The following is a 17,625-nucleotide window of genomic DNA, read 5'->3' on the forward strand; positions in this document are numbered from 1 at the left end:
AAGCCAGGAATGGATTTGAAAATAGGAGAAATCTCAGTCTTTTCTTTATGACCTGTTCCCTGTTTATAGTCTGTTCCTGGCTTTGGCTTCCAAGAACTGTCAGATAAATCTTTGTGTAAACGCACCATTACACTGCATCTGAGGAAAGTTATGTTATCTAGGCCCAATTCTCTTTTATAACTTGCATCCTCTCTATCCCACCAGCTTAACGCATACCTATCATTTAGAAAAAACTTCTAACATGTCATAGAGACATGTCAGAGGTTTGTAGTGGTGGGGGTCCAGGTGCCGAGACCCCAGCCGAATGCTAGAATGAAGTGGCAGACACACTTGAGAGTCTCTGCTCTCACTGCTAAAGTAGCAGTAGACGGAATTATACTCTACACTTTTGAGTGGAGATGAAGAGGGAGAGCGCACGCTGCCAAGTGTGTCTGCCCCTTCATTCTAGCCATCAGGGAAGGTCTCAGCACATGGACCCCCCACCGATACAAACCTCTGACATGTCAAAAGTTTCTTTAAATGATAGGTAGGCTATAAGTGCTGACTGTCAACACCTCCAAGGTCTCATTTGCAATTCATGTTCCAAACTGCTGACACTGCTAGATAGCTGTAAGGTGATGAAAGCAAATGGTGCCTTTCATATATCTGTCTGTGCTTCCAGAACATAGAAAATGCTTTTATTCTCTGATGCTACGTATAAAAGAGGTGTTCCCTGAAGTGCTGAGGACTGTATCACCTCCTTGCTCTTTTCCTCCGAGTCCTGCTTCCAAATATAGCATGTGTGCACAGTTTATATGCACAGCAGAGAAACAAGGAAACACTGGAAGCTTTTTGTCAGTTGACGGACAGACAGGGATGGGGAGTAAGAAGGCACTACAACCTTCAGCACTTAAGGAGCCTGGAAAATACCTCTTTTTTCCCCCGGAAGAACAGACAAATATATGAAGGGTATCATGTGTCCGCTTGCCCTAACTGCTATCTCTTACAGTGTCAGCAATCTGAAATATGGATTGGCGATTCACTTTAAGAATAACTGGCATTTTGATCATTCTCCACTAAACATCGCCCGCTCTCCCCGCCCCAAAAAAAAAACAACACAACAAAAAACAAACCACCATGTCACATCAAGTCACAGTTTCTATATGGTTTAATGCTGGTGCAGATTATCACAATATACTGATCAAAAGTAAATATGAAAGCCTGTTACATCATTACAGACTATCTATACTCAGCCACCTTTTCCTATGTGTACACGTTTGTTGTAGGCACAATTTTTCTAGTTACAAATAAACACCTCTCAATGTGGCCAAATTATTGGGTAATATTTTTAATTGATATTATGGTCTGACTCGAAGTAGTAAAAAATATCCATCTCTGCAAAAATCTATTCATGTTTACATAAGTACCAAATCCAATTCTCTATACAATATATATATATCTATGTTTATGTACATATATGAAATGCATTTCAGAAGATACAGTGATCCCCTAATGAAAATCTTCAAGTGTAATGATAGGAAAATATTAAGTTCACCTCAAGGAAAATATGTTCCCCCTTTAGTAAAAAGGGTCAGTTTCCTTTAAATTGGGCAAAACACAGAAATTTAGGAAATGTAATGCTAAAGCAAAGCTTATATCTATTTTTCCTATTACAAGTACATGTAATACGATGCATACAGTACAATACAAAAATACAAACATTCGGTAAGCATGGTTTTCTTAGGCTCAAGCAGTGCAGACAACCTGTAATGTGATTTAATAGACAGCAACAATGCACATTATGTAGAAGCTACCAAAAAGAAAATGGCTGTCCAATAAGGACAACCCTATAGTTCAAAATGTAAATAAACAGTAGATGTGATATAAAGCAAGTTTGCAATTTAAATTTTTTTTTTAGTTCTGATGCTGTTAAAACAAAGCTATACTTACCATAAATCTAGGCTAAGACTGCTGAAGGCAGATCTTTAGTCTTGTGCTGGTTGAAAAAAGACTAAACACGTGATTTTTTGCCAGTACAGAGTCACGCCTCAATGTGTCCATCGTTTGTTTACATGACTGCCTTCTCTGAAAGAGGGCAGATGACATGGGAAACACTGCAATTCCTGTGATTAGACTTTTTCCCCACCAGTCTCTAAACACAGGAAGTGCCGTGTTTTCTATAACCAAAAAAAATAAACTTGCTTTATATCATTATCATTGCTTTATATTATTTTTATTTCAAACAAATTACCGTATAATGACAGTGCCACTATAAGAAATTTGTGCTTTATCTGTGCCAAGTGATGGGGGGGGGGGGGGGTATATCTTCTAATTGGGATAATTCTATAATAAGCAGCATACATCTGGATTTTTTTTTTTTTACAGAAAGGGTCGATTTATGTGGCATGTCTTGTGTATGCCAGAAGTCTAATCCTACAGAGTAGCTCTCCATTCTGGCTAGTATAAAATGGCATATTGACGCAAGCTCTCACCATTAGACAACATCTCCTCTAATATTGGAGATGCTGTGGCAGGGTACATGACATCTATCCAAAGAGGGTCGTACCCTGTAAGGATAAGAAGACCTGTTTATTTACGGTTCCTATCTAACTTGTGAACTAAAAGTACATTTCAAATATTTTAATGTCATATGATAGTTACTATATTTTTTTTTCCTTTGAATATCACTTGTTATATCGTTTTTCAGTGATTGTTACTCTTTTGAAGAACCTACATTTATGGTTTTAATGGTCATCACAATCAGCATAATCTGCTATATACTTCTGAGCCTTCAATGTAGAATTTTGTAATGTAGGCAAATTTTTTGTGTTGACAAATTGCCATAAAGCCTTCCACTTTCCCCCAAGACTAGTAGTGTTTTCACCAAGTTGTTTTCAATTACTTTATCTTGCATGTTTTACATGATATATTCCACTATGCTGTAATATGCTCCCAAGGGATATGGCTCGAAGGGATATGGCTACTGGTATTTGGTACAAGCCATTTGTTAAGAAAATACATATGGCTGATCTCTATTGAAATTCATTACAGTTTAGATCAAGAAATGTGACACGTGTAAACTCTAATCTGTGTGAATGTTCACCAAATTACTATTTTGTTGCAGATTTTCCACAAATGACGTGAAAGAAAAAAAATTAAGCTCCTCCCTGGTCCCCTGACAGTCCCTGTACTTCTGGCTTTCACAATGAAGTGTTGGCATGTGACTGCTGGCTACAAGCCATGTGTCAACACACCTGCGGTACATGCCAGTAAACAGAAGGTGGGTCCTTGTCACAAGGGTGGCAGAAGACTGAAAATGCCAATATAGTTGTTTTTTGTTTTATGCCCATGTGGATTTTTCTGTAGATCTGCAGGTAATCTGCCGCTAATGCCACACAAACAAATACGTCCATGCACTAAATTTGAAAATCCACACTGCAGCTCAATTTCCACAGCATGTAGATGAGATCTGTTCTAGTCTCATCCACTTTGCTGTTACTGTATACTACAGCAGTCTTCCTGTCTGCAAATCTGGACAAAAAAAACCTGCGGCCGTTCTTGTTTATGAGCATATACTGTTATATGCATAGTGGATCAAAGCAACAAGATCCCCACAAAGAGCAGTGTCAAATGACACTTTAACTTACTGAGGTCATTGAGAAAGTTATTGTTACATTAAGAAAAAAACTTTACAAACACATTTTATAAAATTTTACTGGGTGTTTAGACCCCCTCCAATCGTCAGAGTTAGGAAAATGGCAAGAGTGCTTCTCTACCTGGCTCCCAGCAATCCACTCCACTGTAAGGGCTGCATTAGACAGCTCGATCAGTAACGTAAACCTACGGCTCAGTGCTCAATTACTGAGCAGCCATAAGTGTCTGTGCAGCCCTTGCAGTAAAACTGTAAAATAATAAAGTTTATACATAGCTCTCCACGCTTTGGCCAGTGATTGGCTGAGTAGACTGGCTCTGAAGTTCGACCGGCGGCTGCAAACAGCAGGCAGAAGCGAGGAGCATATGAACACTTCATCAGCCGTCAACCGTGCATCGCTATTACACTTACAGTATTACGCTATTACACTTAGTAATGCGCTCCTGGCATTCCTTGATTTTTATGTCGGAATAAACGGCAACGATCAGCCAATGATCATTTCAGCATCTGATTGTTGTTTTTATTACACGGAGCAATAATCTGCCATATCAGGCCAATTTGGCAGATTATTGCTCAGTGTAATAGCCTTAGGTCTTCTTCAGAGAGACAGGGAGAGCTTTTCCTGTCTAGCCATCAGTGGGATGTCTGAAAACCCAGACCTTGCGTAAAAAAAAAATAAAAAAAATTGAAATGTCTGTGTGACAAAGCCTTTTTTTAATGTAATGCGTTTACAGCTAGGGTAACGTAGCAGTAAAACAAGCAGCTTCCAAGAATCTGTACAGGTGCTTGCAGTACTAAGTGCCATATAAACTACATAGATGCTTACATATATCCAAAAGGAAATTACTTTAATTCAGCTGTCAAATAAATGAAGGTTTAAAAATAACTGGAAACTAAAACTCTAATAAAAATTACATAATTAACATTGTAGTTTAAGTATGGGAAGAAATCATTCACACAAGGCTGGGAACCACTACTGAGCCCCCTTCCCCACCAAAGATACAACTATTATTACACTGAAACCGCACAGCCGTTCACAGTGAATCATAGATTGTTGCATTAAAGAAGCCTGTCAGCATTACATGCTGCCCATGGTTCAGACAGCTTTAAACTGGGGACCAGTTCCCTTTATAGTCCTTCTTTAGCCCCCTGGCTAAGAGTGTTCCTTCTGGATGTCAGTTCTCATGACAGTCCACGTGGTTCCTGCAGAGAAATAGTTCTTCCCTGCCTTAAACCCTTTCACTAATTTTAAATTACCATATCTCTATTTGTTACCTTGATGGCTATATATTCGATTACAAAAACAAAGCCCATCCCCTTTAAAAGGTGTATAACCAAACAAAAATGGTGTTGAGAAGTAGACATTCGCATTTAAATATGCATAAGAGAACTCTAGGATGGGAACTGCCTTTGACTCTAGTGCACAACAAAATTTGGAAGTTGATAAAAGCTAAAAAGACAAACGTGTGGACGCAGCTAACATACAGATGTTTTAACCCTTTTCTAGGAAGAATAGGTTTAAACGCACAGATCAATTTTTGGTAAGTCTCTTTTTCTGGTTTATTATAAGGTCCTTGATATTCCCCATAAAAGGCCTGATCCTCAGCTTGAACATCACACTGGAATAAAATATGGCCATTGGAGGGCCATATTTATCCTCCCCTACATTAAAAATAAATTTAGTTTTACTGACCAACCTTGGAAAAATAATTAGGCAATTGGTTATCAGTAAAAAGTTCATTATTAATGTCATTCCAGAAGCCGTGATTTTACTATCTTAAAGCATAACTGTCACAGTTCAGGGTTTGAAGCTTCCGGGCTGCCTTAGAACAGTTCAAGTGTTAGCGAGCTACATGCACAAGCCCTATTTTAACTTAATAGGGCTCATGCACTTGCTGATGTTTCTTTTGCTTTTGAACACAGACGTTTCAAAGCACTGGACTGTGATAGGTACACCAAGTATCAAAGGTGAAATCTCCTATCTACAAATTTTGCATGCATTATAACACAACACAAGAAACATTTCTTACACATCTCCTTTAGCAGAATCTCAAGCATTCTGCAAATTAGAAAATATGTTTTGCAAATTGAAACATTCTTTTTACTTAGGCATAAGATATATGAAGTAAACTGCAGTAATGTTACGTCTAGTTTATAAAATAGCCTTAATTCAAACTAATTTAATTAAAAAACTTAAGGTTGATTACAAAAACATGTTCTATGAAAAGGTTCAGAAATCTTGGGCACGTCATTTTGCATATCTTTTAAGTACAGTGTTAATGTCGCAAGCAGCAACAATGAAAAAGTGTAAACTTAACTTAGAGAGAAACTCTCATCTATAACTATGGTTGCATGGCTTCTGTTGTTCTCCTCAAAACAGATCAGATAAAACCTGGTTGACATAGACATTTTAGTATTCTTTTTAGTTCTTTGGTTCAGTAACGCAAGATGGCAAGGACTGTTCGCAACACTAACATATAATTCATAACAAAATATAACTGCAAAACAGACTGCCCTGCTGTAGCCTCTGACTGGTTCACATACTAGACTTATTATAACTATGGCTATTTCAATGCATCACTAAACTGGTGACACATATGTGGGCACCCACTGCTTCAAAAACATACACCTTAAAACTATATGTTCTTTGCATGAATACCATAGTTTATACTATTAAAAAAAAAAAAAAAAAAATGACACCTGCAGCAGATAAACCTATTTGTGGCGTCATAAGAGCCCTTTTTATCTTTTTTATTTCTTTGTTTCTTTGGGGTACATATAAGGCAGCTATGAACAGAAGGTGGAAAATAGATTTTTAATCTGCGAAATACCTCGCAGAACAGTGTTGGCAATATGTCAATTTAGAATTTGTAGCTCTCATAAAATGGAATGATACAAAAAGTACTATTTAGATAACATAAAGCCAATGATTAAGCAGAATATAAATATTCTGTACCTATAATATATAACCATGTGGATTATTTTAAATGTAATTTAATTGTATGGGATAATAATTTAAATTACTTTTCCTTAGCATATGCCAGTGAAGGGCCAATTCCCATCCTTCACCGTTTACCAGCTCTATACACTAAAACGGAGCTACAATGCAATACCAGACACAACCACTACCACTCAAGTGACCTGGTCCATAGCTGCAATACCAGACACAGCCACTACCAAAAGTACAGCGTAGTGCTGGTAAACAATGAAGTGCTGCTGTGGACCCTTCAAACAGATTGTCAGGGGGTGGCAGAATTTGGACCCCCACTGATTCTAATGATGGGTCATCAATATTGTGGTCTTGAAAACCCTATTTAAAAGAAACTAGTATCTACACAGGCATTGTACTGGGAAAAAGGTTAAAAAAGGCTAAGCAGCTGAAAAAAAGAATTATGCTATGACAATGCAGCAGTAAAAGTATATAGTATGCACAAGCTAAAAAGACAGAAATGGCTGCACATCACACCCATGGCTAACACGAAAGCTTATTCAGCTACATTTAAAACCAACATCAGAAGTTAGTATAGTGACTGGACAGTTTGACCCCCTTTATCCTTACCTGTATATTTAGTGTTTTACAAAGTACCCTCTTGAGAACTATAAAATTAGTATAAAATTAGTTTAATTAAAATAATTTCTTAGATAAATTTATATAGCTTTTATATAGCTAGGGTAGCCTACATTTATTTGGTGCCTGCACCTCTCTGTACTGTATGTAAAATAGTACATATAGCTTTAAACAGGAGGGCAAAGGTTGAAAGAGTATTCAGGCCCTCCCCCCCATCCCTCAAAAAATTTTAATGAGCTAGGATGCTTAAAAAAAAAAAAACCACACACCTGAGCTAATGCCCTACTGTTGCTACTCCAAGGGCTCCTGGTCCCCACTGCTTTCTTGTGACGTGTTGGCCCTTCGGGAACCAGACACTCAGTTACTGGCTGAGATGGGTCACTGCTGTGGACAGCGATTGGCTGAACAGACAGTTTCTGAAGGGTTGACGCATTACAGGAAACGGAGACATGGGGTCTGAGAGTTGTCGGAAAGGCAGGCGCGGAAGGCATTGAGGCAGGCGTGTTTTTTTTTTTTTTTTTTTTTCATTTTTATGTAGCACCGTGACTCACTTCAAATCTTTTTTTTTTTTTTTTACTGGGGAATACATAGGAAGAGTACAGTCTGCAAGAAAGGATTATTCAACTACAATCTGGTAAAAAACTATGTGACCAGGGTCATAGCTCTATAATACCCACAGTCAGTAAATAACATGTTAAGTTACTCTGAAAAGTGATAATTGTTGGTTTACCTCAGACAACAATACACAATGTCCTTGTATACATCCACCAAGGTTTGCAAACAATTTATGCCATGTTATGAACCATTCTATTCTTGCACTTGCAAATATGGCACTGCCAAAAGATCCATCTGGCAGGCAAAATATTGTGCAACCTCAGGAACGGCAGAGCGAAGAACACTGTCAAATCCATAGCATACGCAATGCACCTCAGCTTTGTCTGTATTTCAGCCCAAGTAAATGTGGGTGTATAGTGCTATTTTGAGGCATTATATAGTGCTGGTGGCTGTAGAGCTTGCCAAGTCTCTAAACCGTGTCCATAACACTAATACTCTTCATTGGATCCATAATAAGATAAAGTCTCCCTGTGGATCTGCAAAAAAAAAAAAAAAAAAAAAAAAAGTAGATTAATAAAAATTATGCAAGTATGATATAGTTAGTTAACCTATTTGTTACCACATTGCAGACTTGCATGTAATACTATACCTGTCCTTAACTGGGTACCCAGTTATGGTTGTTGCTCTGGTTGGTGCCAGGGTGTATAGGCTCAAAGTTGAAATCCAGGCCACCTTCATCCATTAACTCATTGTTAATTATGTATTCCATGTCACATTCCAAATTCTCAAGGATCATGTCCATGTCCAAATCTGTGGGAAGACGTTCTGACGTTGCACCAAAGGAATTTGGTTTAGGGGATGGCATAGAAGAGGCTGGAGGAAGCCCCCCCCCCCCACCCCCCCCCCCCCCCCCCCCCCCCCCCCCCCCCCCCCCCCCCCCCCCCCCCCCCCCCACCCCCCCCCCCCCCCCCCCCCCCCCCCCCCCCCCCCCCCCCCCCCCCCCCCCCCCCCCCCCCCCCCCCCCCCCCCCCCCCCCCCCCCCCCCCCCCCCCCACCCCCCCCCCCCCCCCCCCCCCCCCCCCCCCCCCCCCCCCCCCCCCCCCCCCCCCCCCCCCCCACCCCCCCCCCCCCCCCCCCCCCCCCCCCCCCCCCCCCCCCCCCCCCCCCCCCCCCCCCCCCCCCCCCCCCCCCCCCCCCCCCCCCCCCCCCCCCCCCCCCCCCCCCCCCCCCCCCCCCCCCCCCCCCCCCCCCCCCACCCCCCCCCCCCCCCCCCCCCCCCCCCCCCCCCCCCCCCCCCCCCCCCCCCCCCCCCCCCCCCCCCACCCCCCCCCCCCCCCCCCCCCCCCCCCCCCCCCCCCCCCCCCCCCCCCCCCCCCCCCCCCCCCCCCCACCCCCCCCCCCCCCCCCCCCCCCCCCCCCCCCCCCCCCCCACCCCCCCCCCCCCCCCCCCCCCCCCCCCCCCCCCCCCCCCCCCCCCCCCCCCCCCCCCCCCCCCACCCCCCCCCCCCCCCCCCCCCCCCCCCCCCCCCCCCCCCCCCCCCCCCCCCCCCCCCCCCCCCCCCCCCCCCCCCCCCCCCCCCCCCCCCCCCCCCCCCCCCCCCCCCCCCCCCCCCCCCCCCCCCCCCCCCCCCCCCCCCACCCCCCCCCCCCCCCCCCCCCCCCCCCCCCCCCCCCCCCCCCCCCCCCCCCCCCCCCCCCCCCCCCCCCCCCCCCCCCCCCCACCCCCCCCCCCCCCCCCCCCCCCCCCCCCCCCCCCCCCCCCCCACCCCCCCCCCCCCCCCCCCCCCCCCCCCCCCCCCCCCCCCCCCCCCCCCCCCCCCCCCCCCCCCCCCCCCCCCCCCCCCCCCCCCCCCCCCCCCCCCCCCCCCCCCCCCCCCCCCCCCCCCCCCCCCCCCCCCCCCCACCCCCCCCCCCCCCCCCCCCCCCCCCCCCCCCCCCCCCCCCCCCCCCCCCCCCCCCCCCCCCCCCCCCCCCCCCCCCCCCCCCCCCCCCCCCCCCCCCCCCCCCCCCCCCCCCCCCCCCCCCCCCCCCCCCCCCCCCCCCCCCCCCCCCCCCCCCCCCCCCCCCCCCCCCCCCCCCCCCCCCCCCCCCCCCCCCCCCCCCCCCCCCCCCCCCCCCCACCCCCCCCCCCCCCCCCCCCCCCCCCCCCCCCCCCCCCCCCCCCCCCCCCCCCCCCCCCCCCCCCCCCCCCCCCCCCCCCCCCCCCCCCCCCCCCCCCCCCCACCCCCCCCCCCCCCCCCCCCCCCCCCCCCCCCCCCCCCCCCCCCCCCCCCCCCCCCCCCCCCCCCCCCCCCCCCCCCCCCCCCCCCCCCCCCCCCCCCCCCCCCCCCCCCCCACCCCCCCCCCCCCCCCCCCCCCCCCCCCCCCCCCCCCCCCCCCCCCCCCCCCCCCCCCCCCCACCCCCCCCCCCCCCCCCCCCCCCCCCCCCCCCCCCCCCCCCCCCCCCCCCCCCCCCCCCCCCCCCCCCCCCCCCCCCCCCCCCCCCCCCCCCCCCCCCCCCCCCCCCCCCCCCCCACCCCCCCCCCCCCCCCCCCCCCCCCCCCCCCCCCCCCCCCCCCCCCCCCCCCCCCCCCCCCCCCCCCCCCCCCCCCCCCCCCCCCCCCCCCCCCCCCCCCCCCCCCCCCCCCCCCCCCCCCCCCCCCCCCCCCCCCCCCCCCCCCCCCCCCCCCCCCCCCCCCCCCCCCCCCCCCCCCCCCCCCCCCACCCCCCCCCCCCCCCCCCCCCCCCCCCCCCCCCCCCCCCCCCCCCCCCCCCCCCCCCCCCCCCCCCCCCCCCCCCCCCCCCACCCCCCCCCCCCCCCCCCCCCCCCCCCCCCCCCCCCCCCCCCCCCCCCCCCCCCCCCCCCCCCCCCCCCCCCACCCCCCCCCCCCCCCCCCCCCCCCCCCCCCCCCCCCCCCCCCCCCCCCCCCCCCCCCCCCCCCCCCCCCCCCCCCCCCCCCCCCCCCCCCCCCCCCCCCCCCCCCCCCCCCCCCCCACCCCCCCCCCCCCCCCCCCCCCCCCCCCCCCCCCCCCCCCCCCCCCCCCCCCCCCCCCCCCCCCCCCCCCCCCCCCCCCCCCCCCCCCCCCCCCCCCCCCCCCCCCCCCCCCCCCCCCCCCCCCCCCCCCCCCCCCCCCCCCCCCCCCCCCCCCCCCCCCCCCCCCCCCCCCCCCCCCCCCCCCACCCCCCCCCCCCCCCCCCCCCCCCCCCCCCCCCCCCCCCCCCCCCCCCCCCCCCCCCCCCCCACCCCCCCCCCCCCCCCCCCCCCCCCCCCCCCCCCCCCCCCCCCCCCCGCCCCCCCCCCCCCCCCCCCCCCCCCCCCCCCCCCCCCCCCCCCCCCCCCCCCCCCCCCCCCCCCCCCCCCCCCCCCCCCCCCCCCCCCCCCCCCCCCCCCCCCCCCCCCCCCCCCCCCCCCCCCCCCCCCCCCCCCCCCCCCCCCCCCCCCCCCCCCCCCCCCCCCCCCCCCCCCCCCCCCCCCCCCCCCCCCCCCCCCCCCCCCCCCCCCCCCCCCCCCCCCCCCCCCCCCCCCCCCCCCCCCCCCCCCCCCCCCCCCCCCCCCCCCACCCCCCCCCCCCCCCCCCCCCCCCCCCCCCCCCCCCCCCCACCCCCCCCCCCCCCCCCCCCCCCCCCCCCCCCCCCCCCCCCCCCCCCCCCCCCCCCCCCCCCCCCCCCCCCCACCCCCCCCCCCCCCCCCCCCCCCCCCCCCCCCCCCCCCCCCCCCCCCCCCCCCCCCCCCCCCCCCCCCCCCCCCCCCCCCCCCCCCCCCCCCCCCCCCCCCCCCCCCCCCCCCCCCCCCCCCCCCCCCCCCCCCCCCCACCCCCCCCCCCCCCCCCCCCCCCCCCCCCCCCCCCCCCCCCCCCCCCCCCCCCCCCCCCCCCCCCCCCCCCCCCCCCCCCCCCCCCCCCCCCCCCCCCCCCCCCCCCCCCCCCCCCCCCCCCCCCCCCCCCCCCCCCCCCCCCCCCCCCCCCCCCCCCCCCCCCCCCCCCCCCCCCCCCCCCCCCCCCCCCCCCCCCCCCCCCCCCCCCACCCCCCCCCCCCCCCCCCCCCCCCCCCCCCCCCCCCCCCCCCCCCCCCCCCCCCCCCCCCCCCCCCCCCCCCCCCCCCCCCCCCCCCCCCCCCCCCCCCCCCCCCCCCCACCCCCCCCCCCCCCCCCCCCCCCCCCCCCCCCCCCCCCCCCCCCCCCCCCCCCCCCCCCCCCCCCCCCCCCCCCCCCCCCCCCCCCCCCCCCCCCCCCCCCCCCCCCCCCCCCCCCCCCCCCCCCCCCCCCCCCCCCCCCCCCCCCCCCCCCCCCCCCCCCCCCCCCCACCCCCCCCCCCCCCCCCCCCCCCCCCCCCCCCCCCCCCCCCCCCCCCCCCCCCCCCCCCCCCCCCCCCCCCCCCCCCCCCCCCCCCCCCCCCCCCCCCCCCCCCCCCCCCCCCCCCCCCCCCCCCCCCCCCCCCCCCCCCCCCCCCCCCCCCCCCCCCCCCCCCCCCCCCCCCCCCCCCCCCCCCCCCCCCCCCCCCCCCCCCCCCCCCCCCCCCCCCCCCCCCCCCCCCCCCCCCCCCCCCCCCCCCCCCCCCCCCCCCCCCCCCCCCCCCCCCCCCCCCCCCCCCCCCCCCCCCCCCCCCCCCCCCCCCCCCCCCCCCCCCCCCCCCCCCCCCCCCCCCCCCCCCCCCCCCCCCCCCCCCCCCCCCCCCCCCCCCCCCCCCACCCCCCCCCCCCCCCCCCCCCCCCCCCCCCCCCCCCCCCCCCCCCCCCCCCCCCCCCCCCCCCCCCCCCCCCCCCCCCCCCCCCCCCCCCCCCCCCCCCCCCCCCCCCCCCCCCCCCCCCCCCCCCCCCCCCCCCCCCCCCCCCCCCCCCCCCCCCCCCCCCCCCCCCCCCCCCCCCCCCCCCCCCCCCCCCCCCCCCCCCCCCCCCCCCCCCCCCCCCCCCCCCCCCCCCCCCCCCCCCCCCCCCCCCCCCCCCCCCCCCCCCCCCCCCCCCCCCCCCCCCCCCCCCCCCCCCCCCCCCCCCCCCCCCCCCCCCCCCCCCCCCCCCCCCCCCCCCCCCCCCCCCCCCCCCCCCCCCCCCCCCCCCCCCCCCCCCCCCCCCCCCCCCCCCCCCCCCCCCCCCCCCCCCCCCCCCCCCCCACCCCCCCCCCCCCCCCCCCCCCCCCCCCCCCCCCCCCCCCCCCCCCCCCCCCCCCCCCCCCCCCCCCCCCCCCCCCCCCCCCCCCCCCCCCCCCCCCCCCCCCCCCCCCCCCCCCCCCCCCCCCCCCCCCCCCCCCCCCCCCCCCCCCCCCCCCCCCCCCCCCCCCCCCCCCCCCCCCCCCCCCCCCCCCCCCCCCCCCCCCCCCCCCCCCCCCCCCCCCCCCCCCCCCCCCTATCATTGTAAGAGTATTAGGAGGCACCAAAGCATTAGAGGAATAGTTGGTTGCTCAGGTGTCTTACATTTACTCTGACCACCTAACATTAATAGATTGTGTGCTCCACTCTGTCCAGAACAGGATCAACCTGTGTCATCATAACATTACTAGGTGGAGGAGAATCTGAAGTCAAAAGAGCTTCCAGAGTCTGTGGCCGCTGAAACTGTCCAGAAGGGCCTCGCACTGGAGACCCATCCGTTGGGGCCAACAGAGAGTTACCAAATGACAGAGTTTTGAGTGTATGTATTGAGAAATGGGGCTCCTTGCAACAGAGGCTGTGATGCAGGGAGTGGTGCTCCTGAAGACAGCATTGTTAACCGTCAATAAGCTCCAATTCCTCTGAAACAGTAGGGGTACACTGTTCAGAAGCTGAGTGAAGAGTGGAGCTCTTCATCAGCAACATCATCAGGTTCAGTCAAAATAGGTGATGCGACGAACACTGAGATTACTAGCATTGGAGCCTGTGCGGTCGAAAACTGGTCCACACATCAGGATCATCCCCGCTGCGTGAAAGAAGGGCTGCCAGGCCTTTAGGGGGTTGTGAGCCAGGGCTTCCTGCAGAAGATTCTCCAGGACCTTGAGCTTTTTTCTTAGAAACTTTGCTGCGCACTTTTCAAGCTTGCTGCTGTTGTCCATGGATGCTGCTCTTCTACGTGGTGCTTTACCACTTTTCCCACCTTCCGGGTTCAGCATCCACCAAGAGCTTTTCCTGTTGCTTCATTGTGTACTTTAATAAACTTGCTGTGCAATAGATGTTATGCGGATTGAATTCTGGTAAAAGAAGTACATTAAATTACTTAGGGAACAAGGATGGGCCATAGTGTTTGCAAAATGAAAAGCAAATAGAAAAAAAAAAATGATATTCTGAAAAACATTATGACTAGTTTTTGTCACTAACAGCATAGCAGAAGACTCTAACCTGCTGTTACCTCCTACTTACTTTTTTTTTACCTTCAACCTTGCTATTTTCACTAAAACTTGACTGTAACCAATATGAAATTAGGTGTGAGGCAGGAATACCGCCCGCACATACGGGATCTGCAGCAGATTTGAAGATTTTATGCTTCAGATGGAATACCGCATCAAATCTGCGGCAGATCCTGTACATGTGAATGGACCCTAAAAGAGGATTTCTGCTCCAAAACTTGGACTTCCCATATATTAGTAAAATAGAATATTTAAATTCTGTTTAAATTGCATTGGTTTTGCAAGCCATTGATTTCATGTTAACATTAGAATACAGACTTTAAAGCCACCCAATTTTACAGGTAAAATCTTGCAATAATGCAAAGCCATTATTCAGTAGTCAATTGCAGTAGTCAAACCGCATATCTGCATGGTTTTTCACTGTGAGACTCTACCCTGACTAGAAGTTCCATTGTAGAATCGCTCCCCAGAGACAATCAACATGAGCACAGCATGTCCTGTTGTGGAAGGACCATAAATGCACTACAGACCTGGAGGAACTCCATGTGCCACCATGTGATGCCTTCCTGAAGCAATATTTCAGGGCTAGAACACCTCTGTAATACGGGAATCAATCTTTTCTTAGCAGTAATAAAATCTCCATGTTATTTTAATGCCTAGCATAATAAAGAGCATTTTGGTTAAATAAAATGACATGATATTGAAAGCCAAATGTAAGAGCTTTTCTGACCATCATGTATTATTTTATTCTCTGTTTCCTCGTTCTCATATGTCAAGTCAACCTGGAAGGTCTGTAAAACAACCTCTGGGCCTTTTAGTCTCATTGCCCTTCTCCCCCCTTACTTTCAGGTCATGGAACATGTAATCTGTCTCCACAAGAGGCCTTGCTTGCTCTAGTGGGCAATTGTAGTGGGCCCCTCTCTTGACGTCACCGCTGCTTTCCCATGACATCCACTGATTGTATCAAACGCTTGGCTCTGGGCCCTTCACTAAGCGTTCGTTACCCAAATTTCCCTTGACCACAAAAACTTAAAGCGACTCTGTACCCACAATCGACCCCCCAAAACACTTGTACCTTCGGATTGCTGCTTTTAATCCAAGATCTGTCCTGGGGTCCGTTCCGTTCGGAAGGTTGTGGTTATTGTCCTAAACAACTTTTACACTTTCAGCCCCATGCCAACGACCAGGGCTTAGAATATCTATGCCCTACTTTGCACCACCCCTCTGTCCCTCCTCCCCGCCCTCTTCATCATTAGGACTGCCACTGGAACAATTTCTCCTGTCTGAACATTGCACAGGTGCCTTAACGATCCAGTCCATGTTCAGTATTCACACAGCTGATGACTAAGACAATCTGCCTAGAGCATTCCTAATGCATAGACATTCTAAGCCCGGGCCATTGGGCACAGGGCTGCAAGTTTAAAAGTTGTTTGTTAGGACAATAACTGCATCACCTGCCAAACGGACCCCAGGCCAGATCTTGGATTAAAAGCAGCTATCCAAAGGTACAAGTGGTTGGGGGGGGGGGGGCTGTCAGATTGTGGGTACAGAGTCGCTTTACTTACATACCAGTTATGCTTGCTCTATTTTACTAAGCCATGCGCTTCCTTAGATTTATAACAAGAATCTGAGAAAACATCAGGTTGAGAGGCAAAAGGATGGTATTCTCAATAAAATGGAGTAAAAAGAAGGTAAAAGTACAATTGGTCATAAAACGAAAGTACAATCTGGTACCTAAACATTAGTCTCTCATGGGTTCTGTAGAGTCATCCGGATTGCAGAGACCCGATCACTAGATATTAAGGTGGGTAAAGAGCATCATAGCACTCTCCACTCCCTGTCTGGCCACACAATGTGACTCGTTCCATTATAGTCTATAAAGCAAATAAGTCAGATTTCATGGCTGGCCAGGGAGGGACACATGCTACTGTGTGCTTCACCCACTCATAACTAGTGCTCCGCAGCAATACCCAGTGTAACCAAACATATCTGAACAATGTGAAAACTTTAGATAAATCATACTATACTGTTTTAAGGGGTTACATTTCAGTTGAATAAGATGGCACTATAAAACTAAAAGAATTCAATTCGCAAATCCCCCTGCCCCCCAAAAAACCCCTTAAGTCTCTTGGCCTCTAGGAGTCTCACTTCCCTTGCAGTCTGGGGTCCACTGCCTGTTAGGCTCAGTCCATCTGTAGTTAGAGACAAAGCTGCCTTCTCCAGAGGATCCACGCTATGAATATAAGGTAAATTCCAGGCTTCACTCTCATCTTTGAACACTTAAAGGAACTTTCCATCTTAATCCCCTATTTCACAGGCAGGTCGTTTAGGGAGGAGCAAACAAGCACTCTCAGCGCTCGTTTGCTACTCGTTCCCCGCTCGCTGCTGCTGCCGCTATCAACGCACGCGCAGCGAGCAGCGAGTGGACAGGCGGTGGGTGATCTGTGGGGGGGGGGGGGGGTGGGGGGGGGGGGGGGGGGGGGGGGGGGGGGGGCTGCCTGGGGATCGCTGATCGTCCTGGCAGCCCATGGGAACAGCAGTGTCTGCTGCCGATGCTCCTATTCAACGGAGCGACGGCAGAAGATCACTGCTGTATCAGTCGCTTGTTTTTCAACATGTTGAAAAACAAGCGACTGCAACGATCAGCGACGACATGAACGATGTTGGCTGATCGTTGCCCTCTATTCCACGGGACGAATATCGTCCGTAGCGGCTGATATCGGCCGATAATCGTTCCGTGGAATACTGCCTTTAGGATAACCTTTTCAAACATGTTTTGTACACATTACAATTTTGAAATACCTGCGTGCATGATATGGGAAAACTATTGGGAGAAAGAGAAGTCCCTATTCTGCAAGGTAGAGACAGCAAGCAGCATCATTCAGCAGGTAGTATACTGAAGGTGGCTGCACATATGAGCGGCTCTCTACACTGAAGTCCAGGCATACTACTGACCCTCTAGGCTAAATCTGTGCATCTAATGGTTCTATAAGACAAAGTGATTTTTTTTGGTTTTGCCTATAAACAATCACAAACAAGTACTTTTATGGACCACCTGAAATCGTTCACAATAATACACAGAGCAATAGTCCTTAAGTTTCATTCATTGTGGCAGTCGTCATATATCCTTGGTGATCGTTTGCTAGTTAAGTGTCAACACGATCGAACGACTTGAACACAAAGAATGATTTATGAAGATTACGGTCGCTTAAAGTGACTGTACCACCAGGGCCAGGTAAAACACAGGAGGCGGGCCCGACCCACCCTCTATGATGGGGTTCCATTAATTTCTAATGGAGTCACGTCATGAGGGGCTGGAGTTTTCTCCTACTAAGGGTGGGTCGTCCCGCCTCCAGTGTTCAGCTTGGGCGTGTGGTACAGTCACTTTAATGGCGATTTTATGGTCAGCTCAAAGAGATGTGATAAATGACATATGAGTGACTTCCATTAAGCCGTTTGATCTTTGACTGCATTCACATGGAGTAGTTACTCTTGAATATATTAAAACTTCTATGACCAACAGTTCCACAAGTGCACAATAGTGCTCATGGCTTGAAAAAGAAAGGTCTTTTAGCTATGGAAAA

At 55.1% G+C, this 17,625-nt stretch overlaps 1 pseudogene; it reads right to left on the reverse strand.

Moving 5' to 3' along the window:
- Nucleotides 1-3,671: 3,671 nt before the first annotated feature.
- LOC138766402 (forkhead box protein O4-like) lies at nt 3,672-13,860 on the reverse strand (annotated as a pseudogene).
- Nucleotides 13,861-17,625: the final 3,765 nt, after the last annotated feature.

The sequence above is a fragment of the Dendropsophus ebraccatus genome, chromosome 10 (assembly GCF_027789765.1).
Source record: "Dendropsophus ebraccatus isolate aDenEbr1 chromosome 10, aDenEbr1.pat, whole genome shotgun sequence".
NCBI lineage: Eukaryota > Metazoa > Chordata > Amphibia > Anura > Hylidae > Dendropsophus > Dendropsophus ebraccatus.